The sequence below is a fragment of the Corylus avellana genome, chromosome 11, assembly GCF_965113065.1.
Source record: "Corylus avellana chromosome 11, dhCorAvel1.hap1.2, whole genome shotgun sequence".
NCBI lineage: Eukaryota > Viridiplantae > Streptophyta > Magnoliopsida > Fagales > Betulaceae > Corylus > Corylus avellana.
In genome coordinates, this window is record NC_142500.1 from 5,340,526 (window position 1) to 5,352,601 (window position 12,076).

General features: G+C 37.1%; 1 pseudogene; it reads left to right on the forward strand.

Moving 5' to 3' along the window:
- The first annotated feature begins 3,992 nt into the window (after positions 1–3,992).
- On the forward strand, positions 3,993–5,024 carry LOC148583028 (uncharacterized; annotated as a pseudogene).
- The last annotated feature ends 7,052 nt before the right edge of the window (positions 5,025–12,076 follow it).

A 12,076-nucleotide genomic window follows, 5' to 3' on the forward strand; every position in this document is an offset into this window, starting at 1 on the left:
CTTTCCCCCTCCCCATTTTTTCCCAATTCATTCATGCCATTTTTGTCCCATTATCCTTATGCCCCCACCAAAATTTAGACATCATGAAATTAATGTCTTTACTTAAAGTTTTTGGCAAAAGGAAGACACTAATGGTGTATGTTGGAATCGCCTGAACCACCGCCTTCAACAAAACTTCTTTCCTTGCTTGAGATAAAAATCTATCCTTCCACCCATTAATTTTATCCCATATTCTCCTCTTAATGCTTGTGAATGCACTCACCTTTGACTTACCAATGAGAGCAAGTAGCCCTAAATACTTCTCATATCTTCTAGTTGAACTTACACCCGCATTAGAAAGGATAAGTTCTTTCGCCTCTTCTTTAGTATTCTTGCTGAAGAAGACTAAAGTTTTCTCCCTATTCAATTTTTGTCTTGAAGCTTTCTCATAAATCTCAAGAAGCTCCTAAATACATAGACACTAAAAAATGCTCGCCTTGTAGAAAATCAGGCTATCATCAGCAAAAAATAGGTGGTTTAAGCGAATACCCCATAGTAATAGGAAGCCCTGTAATCCTTCTATCTATTTCAGCCTGTTGGAGAAGTGAGCTAAGACCTTCTGCACACAAGATGAAAAAAATATGATGACAGTGGATCACCCTGCCTAATGCCCCGAGTTGGAACAATTTTTCTATACGGTTGCCCATTGACCAACACCAAATAAGAGACCGTTTGAATAAACATCATCATCAATTGTACCCACCGACTCGCAAATCCAATTTTCCTCATTATAGCCTCCAAAAAGTTCTATTTTACCCTATCGTACGCCTTGTTCACGTCCAATTTAAGGGCCATAAATCCCTCCCGTCCTTTCATGCGACTATTCATAGTATGTAAGGCCTCAAAAGCCACCAATATATTATCAGTAATTAATCTACCTGGGATAAAAGCACTCTGCGTAGATGCAATAATAAATGGTAGCACCTTTTTCAACCTGTTAGCTAACACTTTGGAGATGAGTTTATACACCACATTACACAAGCTAATGGTTCTATATTTAGTCACACTAGACGGACTATTATTTTTGGGTATAAGAGCACTATTGGTTGCATACACATCTATATCAAAAACATCATTATTAAGGAAATCAAGAACAACATTGCAAACCTCATTTTTAACAGTACTCCACGACCTCTGATAGAAACATGTGGAGAAGCCGTCTGGTCTTGGAGATTTTAGTGGATGCTTTGGAATAGTGCTTTTTCAACTTCAACCTGAGTAAAAATCCGCAGTCATGTAAATTATAATGATAATACATCAATACTTCAATTGTTGTTATAAGTAACACATTGTTTAATCCAATATCAATTACTTAATTTGATATTATACAAATCATATTATCATTGTACATGAATAATATGATTAACTTGATTAAGTATTTGAGTTGTCATTGAATTATATGATTAGGTATTGACCTTATACATTTATATTATTCAATATACATATATGTATAATTATAATTTATAACATATATGGAAAAATATTAGTGCCTTGCACGTTACCATTTTTTTTTTTTTTTGGTTTTTCTACCTATAATATTTTTATTTAAAAAAACACTAATAAAATAAAAAAATAAATAAAAACTAAACTAAATTCTTAAAAAAAAACAAAGGGAGTATTAGCCACCCCTAGAGGGTTACGTGGCTAGCGAGTTGCTCCAAAAGGTGGTTGAGGGTGGTTCACAGCTACCCCCAACTAAGGGAATACAAACGAGCGATTATAACTGCCCAATAACCACTAATTGTCTAAGGCGGGGCGGTTTGCAGTTTTATGGATAGGTGGAGGCAATTAATAACCTTTAACCACATACTCTTATATATATATATACACACACACACACACAATCTTATTATTTTAAAACAAAAAACTAAAATTATTTTTAAAAAAAGGCTCAATGAAGGCCCAAAACACGATCAATAGGCCCAAAAGCCCATATATAATAAACGATCACCAACCGCCGGTTATAAAATAACCGCTAACCACCTAAGCGAAACGGTTACAACACTCATTTGTACCTAGTTGTTAATTTTACCCCATGCAATGTGCTCTACGTGTCCAAGGTAATAAATAAATAAATAAATAAAACTTTATTGAATAAGCTACAAATCTTTTTTCACTTCATCAAGAATGTTTTTGGGCCTTTCTCTTTTTGCAAACCAACCATAGTCGTCTATCCCCTTCTTCTTCCTTTCTTCTCACCCTAATTCCATCTCTTAGCCTTAGGTCTCTTTCATCTTCCTTTCTTCCCACCCTAATTCCATCTCTTAGGTGTAACTCCTCATATTAAACCCTAACACGACGCCACTCGCCAGCCTCGCCTCTCTCTCTCTCCCTCTCTCACGTGCGCGCCGTCGCCACTCGTGTCTCCATCTCTCTCTCTCTCTCTCTCTCTCTCTCTTGCTCTCTCTCTCGCACCACCGCTGCCGCATCCCTCTCTCAGCTCGCGTCTCTTATTTTGGCATGTCGTGTCCGAGTTGGAGGTTTCCACCTATTTAGTTAAACATGTTGCCTCCGAGTAGAGGCTAATCGGGTGACGGGTCATTTTGGGTCGTAAACGGGTTGACCTATCAATCCGTTTTGCCAGCCCTAGGCATGGGGTGGCTTGATGCCACCCCCAATCAACTGGGAAGCCGCTAGCCACCCCCATGGCGTTGGTGTGGCTCAACCACCTTCCCTTCTCATTTGACCACTTTATTTTGTTTTTTAATTTAAATTTAGTATTAATAATTAAAAATGGTCAATTTAGTTTTTCAATTGCCAAAGTAGGGTTATTTTTAGAAGATTACGGTCAAATTTTGTTTCAACGGTTATTGCTAATGGAGTGACCTTTCGTCACATAATAGTAGTTTGATGTATCAAATTGTCACCCTTGCCACTTTATGGGACTCTTATTGAAAATGGTTGATAATTAAAGGAGTTTTTTTTTTTTTTTTTTTTTTATTTTTTTTTTTTTCTCAATGGTAAAAGTTAGGATTTGGAATTACAAAGTACTGAACTAGCATCAGCTAACTCATCGGCAAGCTTCGTCCTTACACTCAATCTAGTATTGAACTAACAACCTTTCCAAATTCATTATCTTAGAACATTCTCAGTAGCTTCCCGTTGATTTTCTCTAAGTTTAAGGAATTAAACTACTTTTTGTTTCTCTATCTGCATATACTCCACAATAACTTCCATTTATCTTTCCCTATATCAATTAAATATTATTTCTTTACTTTTCTTTATTTTTTTTATTCTTTATTTCTCTACTTTTTTAATGATTCTCTTAACCAACCAACCAATAGCTATTTTGTCAAGTTTCATTATCTGATTGTTTTTTTTTTATGAACCAACGGCTATATTTTTGAAAAGCATGGCAAAATAAATTATTGTTGGTAGTGGCAGATTTTTTTGAACGTTGTGACTGGTTATGAACGTTGAATGGCTGATTTTTGTTGTTTGGCAAATTTTATGGCAGTATTTTATGGCCAGTTTTTGACCGGTAGATTTTTATAGCAAACGGCTATATATATATTTTTTCCAACTTTTTAGTGTAAAACATAGAACTATTCTACCAATATATATATATATATATATATATATATATATATATATATTTATATATATATATATTGTTGGCGGTTTAACATACAACCATTATTTCTAATTTCCATATATTTGAACCCAAATTTCTCTTTCATTCATTCTTTGTTTTTTTCTCTATGAATCATATTTTTAAACTCGATGACCTTTTATATGACTCTTCTTCTAATGATGAGTTATAAATAATTTTAGTAATTGCTAGGGCAAAAGAACGATTTGATAGCGAAAGAGGATTAATATCACGTCGTGGTTCTGGTTGACGCTGCAATACCATTTGCTGTAATTCTTTGCAAGGTCAAGAAAACCTTTTCCACGACTATTTTGTTGCCGCACCAGTTTATCTTGCCAATAAATTTCAGATGAGGTGTCGTATGTGTCGCAAATTTTTTATCTACATTTACGATGCAATAGTAGATCATGAGCCATATTTTGTCCAAAAAAGAAATGATACTGGCAAACTTGGGCACTCTTCCCTACAAAAGATGATTGTCGCACTTAGAATGTTCGCTTATAGAGTAACGGCAAATCTTATAGATGAATACTTACAAATTGGAGAAGCTACTGCAATGGATAGTTTTAAACTATTTGTTCAAGCGATGAATTCAAAATTTTCCACAGAGTACTTGAGGTCGCCAACCCAGGATGACGTTGTTAGATGGCTAGCAATTGGCGAAAGTCATGGATTTCTAGGTATGTTAGGAAGCATTGATTGTATGCATTGGAAGTGGAATAATTGTCAAAATGCTTGGAAATGTATGTGTATTGTGGCATATCCATGAACAAACCATTATTTTGGAAGTAGTGGCATCTTATAATCTTTGGAAATTGCATGCATTTTTTGAGTTACCAGGGTCTCACAATGACATCAATGTGTTAGAACGGTCTTCTATATTTACCAATCTAGCTGAATGGCGTGCACCTTCGATAAACTACTCACTCAATGGTCAGGACTTTGTGATGGGATACTATCTTGCCGATAGTATATATCCTTTATGGGCAATATTCATAAAAACAATTCATGCTCCACAAGGAAATAAAAGAAAAAAAATTTGCTACAACTCAAGAGTCAGCAAGGAAGGATGTAGAGCGGGCATTTGGAGTACTTCAAGCGAGATTTGGTACTGTGTGTGGACCTGCATATTTACACAAACTTGAAATGCTTAAAGAGATTATGATGGCATCCATAATATTGCATAATATGATCGTTGAAGATCAACGAGAATTATACCATGGAGCAGATGACTTCGATTATGAATGAGAGTCCCCTCGAACCACCATTATATGAGCATACAATTGAATTTTTGGACTTCATACAAAATCATCATCGTATTCGAGATCGAGAAACTCATTCTCAACTCCAGTCAGACATTGTCGAGCATTTATGGCAAATACATGGCCAATAAGAACTTTTGATTTTAAATTTTGTATGATTACACTATGGCTATTAAATTGTTTTTTTTTTTTTTTTTTTTTTTTTCAATACCCTGTCTATTAACAAATATATTTAAAAAAAAGGGGGGGGGGGGGGGGGGAGGGGGGAATACAGTTAACCCCCCTGAAGTTTCAGGGGTTTTTCAATTTTAACCCGAAAGTTCAAAAATTGGCAATCTACCCCCTGAAGTTTCAAAAATTGGCAATTTAAACCCTCCGTTTAATTTTTCCGTCTAAATGGACAAAAATCTATGAAATTACATCATTACCCTTAGGTTTTTTTAAAAAAATTTCCGTCCAATTTAACGAAAATTAGTAACGGAAGGTTTAAATTGCCAATTTTTGAAACTTCAGGGAGGTAAATTGCCAATTTTTGAACTTTGGGGTTAAAATTGAAAAACCCCTGAAACTTCAGGGGGGGTAAACTGCATTTTTCCAAAAAAAAAAAACTATAATTTCATATGATTACACTATGCCTATTAAATTGTAATTCGTATGATTGCACTTTCATATAATGGCTATTTTTTTGTAATTTTTTTTTTCTATACACAAACAAACAGAGTGCATCGGTAGAGTGAGCACTCATAGTCAAGCAATCTGGAAAGTGTTTCCTCACAGCTTGGCCGTTCATGCGGTTCTGCCCAACAATATGAAATTAGCCTGCCTGTGGTCCTGTGGACCTTCAAGAATCTGAAATTAGTTTGTTAGCATTAAAAGGATTTGAATAAGAATGGAAGAAACTATGTTTCTCAATGTATTATACAATCGTATGAGTACACTAGCTCATTATATACAGGTGCCATCACATATGGACAGTAAGATAATTCCACAGAATGAGGAATTGTCAATTACATATCAATTACAAAGATACTCGACACACTTATGTATTCCTATTTAACATATGATCTGATTTCTATGTGGGAATGAGTTCCCTTTCCTACTTGTATTGAATAAGATCCTTTGTAATACTTTCCTTCTTCAAGGCTCGACTTTTATTGTGGCTTGCTATCAAATCTCTATTTACAGCATTGAGCTTTATACTAGAATTATAAGTTGCCTTATCTAATGTAGTATTGCAATGACATGCTGGCTTGATTACTACATAATCATAACTTTCTGGTTTGGACAATATGCCTGAATTAACATTGATTGAATTACCTTCCTTAACAAGCAACAATATAAACTACCCTCTCTGGTGGTACCTCTTCCCATGGCCTACTTTTAGAGTGCAGAGCTCCTACATTACAACACCCAGGCTAAAGATATCACATTTATCTATTTAGTGTTTTTTTTTGAAAAACATAGCAAATAAAACATGAAGAAGAGAGAAAAACTCCTATAACAAAACAATCATCGGAGAAGGATCTTCATATATGTAAACAACACAAGCATTCTTAGCATTAATCAGTGAGCAACAAAGAGGTCAGTGCTATTCAGTTTATAACAAGACACAACCCTTCAATAGCAAAATAGTCCTTGAACAAAAAGATGACAAAATCAATGACTATTTACAAAATTATATGATTAGTTCACTTAAATACATTCATAAACAAATACCAATGACTATTTACTCCTACGCTTCTCGATGATTTCCATTTGGAGAGATTGAATATATTCAAGTTACACTTTAGACAAGTGGCTTGTATCCATCATCATAATTTCCCTTCTTCTTTCTTTTGTTCCATTGCCTCTTTCCTAAGTTCAACCTTAAACTTTCTTCTTTCTTTTGTTCTATTTCCTCTTTCTAAAGTTTAACTTCAAGCTTTTGTTTCTCAGTACAAATGATCTCCTCCTTTGTCGTATCGATATCTTTCTCTCTCCTCATGTGATCTCTTCTTCACTTCTGCTAATCCACTCAAAACCTTCATCACAATTTCTTTCTCTCCATAATCTTTGCTCTTTCTTTTTCTCTCTCTCTCTCTCTTTCGCGGCCTTCTTGCCTATAGGTCTCTCCAAGTCTACATGTACATTTTGAACATCGTTATCTTCTCCTAAATGTATAACATCTCGAGGATAAGAAGTACTTGTATCAATGCATTTCCTTTTCAAATCTGATTGAGCCAACATATATTTCTTCCATTTTGGTTTTGTCTTCAACATATTCCAACAATGTTCAAATTGAAATACGGCATTGTTATTGAACTCCCGGTACATAGCCTTTGACATATTGATCTAAAAGAAAATTCATAAAATTAAAATAATTAAAATCTTGAATCAAATAAATGACTAATTTACACTACTAGTAAAAAATCATTTATATCTTATCTTGCTCACCAATACCACTCCGATTCCTAAATTCAACTTGGTCCGAGTACCCACAGAATTTGTTGATGACTTTTTGGATGAAAGACCACTGATTTGGTAAAGAATGCGCAATCTGTTCTACAGTGGTTTCTTTCTTGTTCTCATTATAGTTCTTCAAAATCCTATCCCAAAAATTGGTGCTTTCTTTAGAAATCCCTTGAATTGGATCAAGGCCAGTATTGAGCCAAGCCTTTGCTAGTAAAATGCCTTCCTCTATTGAGACATTTCTTTTTTAAGTAGTAGATTTCTTTTTAGGTTGGGGTTGATTTTCATTGTTGTATTGACGCCGCCTTGTAAGAGCATGGTGAAGCTTTGGGTAGGAGTTTCATTGAACTCTTGCAACCTCTCTTGTAAATCCATGAGTGCAAGCAATATAATCTATTCCAATCATATAAATTCAATAAGTTACAATTCATAATTCAGTTCATTAAAAAAACTAAAGTGGGGGACAAATCCCTTAAGAAAGAAATCAATTGGAACTCAACTCGGCACTAGAAATAGCAGATATTTGAGTAATATGAATTATGAAATTTATATTAACTATCGAAACAATACAAGCAAAGATATTAGTTGAGGATTTAGACTCTAACAATCTACAAAAGGGCCAAGATCAAAGTTTGACAGAGAATGTCAATTTATGGAGACCAAGAAACTGAATACATAATAGATGAATTGAATTGGGTCTCTATCATGAGGATTTTTCTATTAACTAAAGGATCTCAATTACTTGTGATCACAACTTCTACATCCAACAAGAGAACTTAGCAGAAAAGAAAGAAAAAAAAGGGGAAAAAAAATATAAATAAAAGAACAAGTAGTTGAATGTTAAACAAAAAAAATGCACTTAAGAAATGTTAAGGGAATATCTTCCAGATATGGCAATGACAATGAACCACAATGAAGTCACTCATATGGAAGGCAAGATGGTAGAATGTTGAGGAAATATCTTCTAGCTTTGGGTGAGCCACAATCAAATCCCTTCTATGAAATGCAAGATGGCAAGAATCATGGAGAAAATTTACTGTTACCAACAACTCACAATAGCAATCTATCTTATTTCTGGAATATTGTAATTTATCTTTAATTTGATTGATTGTATTATGCACCCAAGTTCTATATATAAAGAGCAATACCTCAAGGCTCAAGCTACGATTGAGCTGAGGAAATCAATTTCTCTTCCTCTCCATGGTTTCTCAAACCTTCTCAATAAATATAATAATTCTACATCCAAAATAATTTCAAAAACACTTGATTACAAAGCAATGAACCTTTAGGAGAAGACAAACACAAATTTAGGAGAAATCGAACAAAAGGGAAGAATGAACATTTCTTAGCCGATTCTGATCTGGACACTGGGAATAACCAAATGCATTACGCTCGACGGAAGAGAGTGTTAGGAAATTAATCCTATTTCCCAAGACCCGTGAGATGTGAAAAATAAGAAGAATGCGGAATAGCAAAGATTAGGCAATCACACACGACACAAAGATTTAAGTGGTTCGGCTTAACAAGCCTACATCCACTGGCGGAGACGACCCAGAAAAAATTCACTATCAAAAGATGAGTACAAGAATAGTAGAGAGAAAATCACTCAGATCCCAAAGCCCCAATACACCCAAATCTCACTATCACACAAGAAAGATTATTCCCAAAATAGAATACAAAAGACAGATGTACAAACTCTTCTTTTGCTGGAACGGATGGCGGCTGATCTCTATTTTCTTCTCTCACTCTGCAGCACCTTTTTTCTTCTAATCACTTGTTTTTTGCTCCTCCAAAAACCACTAAGAAGAAAACACCCTTGCTGCCCTTGTACCTCCTCTCAAATTCTCTCTTTTTTCTCCTCCCTTTGGTGCTTCACGTTTTTGGCACACACAAATTCACCTTGTGCTTTGTTCCTTATATAGAAGCTTTAACTCTCCTTTTACATGTTGGTCTAGGACTCCTACTATAAGTCAAACAAGGAGTCCAATAACACATAGGAGAAGGACTCCAAAACAAACTTGGATAAAAGTCTCCTAAACCCAAAAGGAGTAGAGAACTAGTGGGGCCCACGTGTGATGGGTGGCAAGTCACACCTAACAATCTCCACCTTGACTTGAATCCCATCAAGTCTACCAAAAGGTGTCTCCTCCAGATGTCTCCGCCTCAGCCCCCAAGGGCAATCACACTCCACAAGTGTCCCTCAAGTCCAAGCGTCTCTTGAACTTGAGCATAGGACCTGATTTAGACATAACACCATGCCTCCCTATCTGTCTCGTCGACCGTACAGCTTTATCCGATGACTCTTTCTTCCTGTAGACCCATCTGCACCCTTTAGCCTTCTTTCCCTTGGGTAATCCTGCTGATTCCCAAGCTTTACCTTTCCGTAGTAACTCCACCTCTTTCAGCATATCATCTTGAACAGATGATGGATCTCCACTACTAGCTGCTAGAGCAAAAGAAACCATATCCTCAAAGCCATACCTCTTTGTTGCTTTTCGATCACGTTTCTCTTTGCCTCTTGCTAAAGAATAAGACTCTTCCCGGTGCTGTAAGTTTCTTGAAGAATCTCTGTCATCACATTCATCCGTGAGTGAACACTGTTTATCAAGCTCCACCTCCACGAATTGCTTCTCTTTCTGCACTGTATTTTCAGAAAGGTCATCTAAGTTAACAAACTTAGACTTCTTCGGTTCCTGCTCTGTAACTTCAGGTTCTGCACTTGACCCATCCTTGCACATAGCACACTCATTAAAAGTCACATTCCGACTTCTAATGATCTTCCGATTTTGATCATCCCAAAATCGATAACCAAAGGCCTCATCTCCATATCCAATGAAGAAACACTTACTAGATTTACCATCTAGTTTACTCATGGTATCAGACTCAACATGGACATACGAAGCACAACCAAAAACTTTCAAATGTGAAAAATTTACCTCTTTTCCACTCCAGACTTCTTCCGGTAGTCTATGGCTCAGGGGAACGGAAGACCCCCTATTTATCAGGTATGCAGCAATGCTCACTGCATCAGCCCAGAAAGTCTTTGGTAACCCAGCATGCAACCTCATACTTCGAGCACGCTCATTGAGGGTCATGTTCATGCGCTCAGCCACGCCATTCTGCTGTGGTGTTCCTGGGATAGTTTTCTCCATTCTAATCTCATTCACTGCGCAAAATTGTTTAAACCCCCTGTCTTCGTATTCTCCTCCATTGTCTGATCTCAAACGCTTGATCTTCAAGCCCGTTTCAGTCTCAACCATGGCCTTCCATTTCTTAAAAGTCTCAAATACATCAGATTTACTTTTCAAGAAATAAACCCATATCTTCCTGCTTGAGTCATCAATAAATGTGATGTAATACCGCGAGCCTCCAAGAGATGTCACTGGTGCGGGACCCCACAAATCTGTGTGTACCAGCTCCAGCTTTCCAAGCTTAGGTGCTTTGCCAACTTCTGCGAAACTCACCTTCTTCTGCTTCCCTAGGATGCAGTCTTCACACAAATCAGACTCAACTGACTTTAACCCCGGTAGTTTCTCTTTTGACATAAGTACCTTCATCCCTTTCTCGCTCATGTGCCCAAGCCTTAGGTGCCATAGTTTTGAGTCAGCATCTGTATCTGCAACAACAATTGTATCCTTGCTGTTCGTCGTCATATAGAGAGTACCCGTCTTATGACCACGAGCCAAAATCCTAGCTCCCTTGCTGACCTTCCACTTTCCACCGTGGAAATGAATTGAATGCCCTTCCTCATCAAGCTGTCCCACTGAAATTAGATTCTTCTTCAGCTCCGGAACATACCTGACCTTCTGTAGCTTCCATACCGAGTCACTGTGAACTCTAATGCGAACATCGCCTAAGCCCACAACATCCAGCGCCGTTCCGTCAGCCAAATACACCTTCCCGAAATCTCCACCAACATAGTTCTCGAGAATTTCACGGATCGCTGTCATATGAAAAGATACTCCTGAGTCTAAGACCCAAGAATCAAGGGGACTATCAACAGAAAGAAGTAGGGCATCATATACTTCTTCTGTCACTATGTTTGCATAATCATTCTCAGTCTCCTTCCGCAATTCCCTGCAATTCTTCTTGTAGTGGCCAGTCTTGCCACAGTTCCAACACTCACGTTGTCGTTCGAATCTGAATTTGCTTCTCCCTTTTTTGGAATTTGATCTGCCTTGACCAGAGTTTCTATCTTGTCCTCTGCCCCGAGTCTCGAGGTTTAAAGCAGCACCAGAACAAGAGGCTTCACCCGCATCTCTTCTGCGAACCTCTTCACTGAGAATCAAATTTCTGACGTCTTCATAGCTCAGTTTACTCTTTCCTACAGAGTTACTCACAGCCATCCTCACTGCTTCCCAGCTATTTGGCAAAGATGCCAAGACGATCAACGCACGAACCTCATCATCAAAATTAATTTCCACTGAGGATAATTGATTTGTGATGGTGTTGAACTCATTGAGATGATGTGCCACCGAAGCTCCTTCCGCCATCTTTAGGTTGAACAATTTCTTCATCAAATGCACCTTGTTGTTAGCCGATGGCTTCTCATACATGCTTGACAAAGCCGCCATTAGACCTGCTGCTGTCTTCTCCTTTACAACGTTGTGTACAACTGATTTTGACAGTGATAACCTAATAACTGCTAGGGCTTTACGATCAACAAGAGCCCACTCGCTATCATCAATGTCGTCGGGTTGTTCTTCCAAAATAGGTTGATGAAGATCCTTCCCAT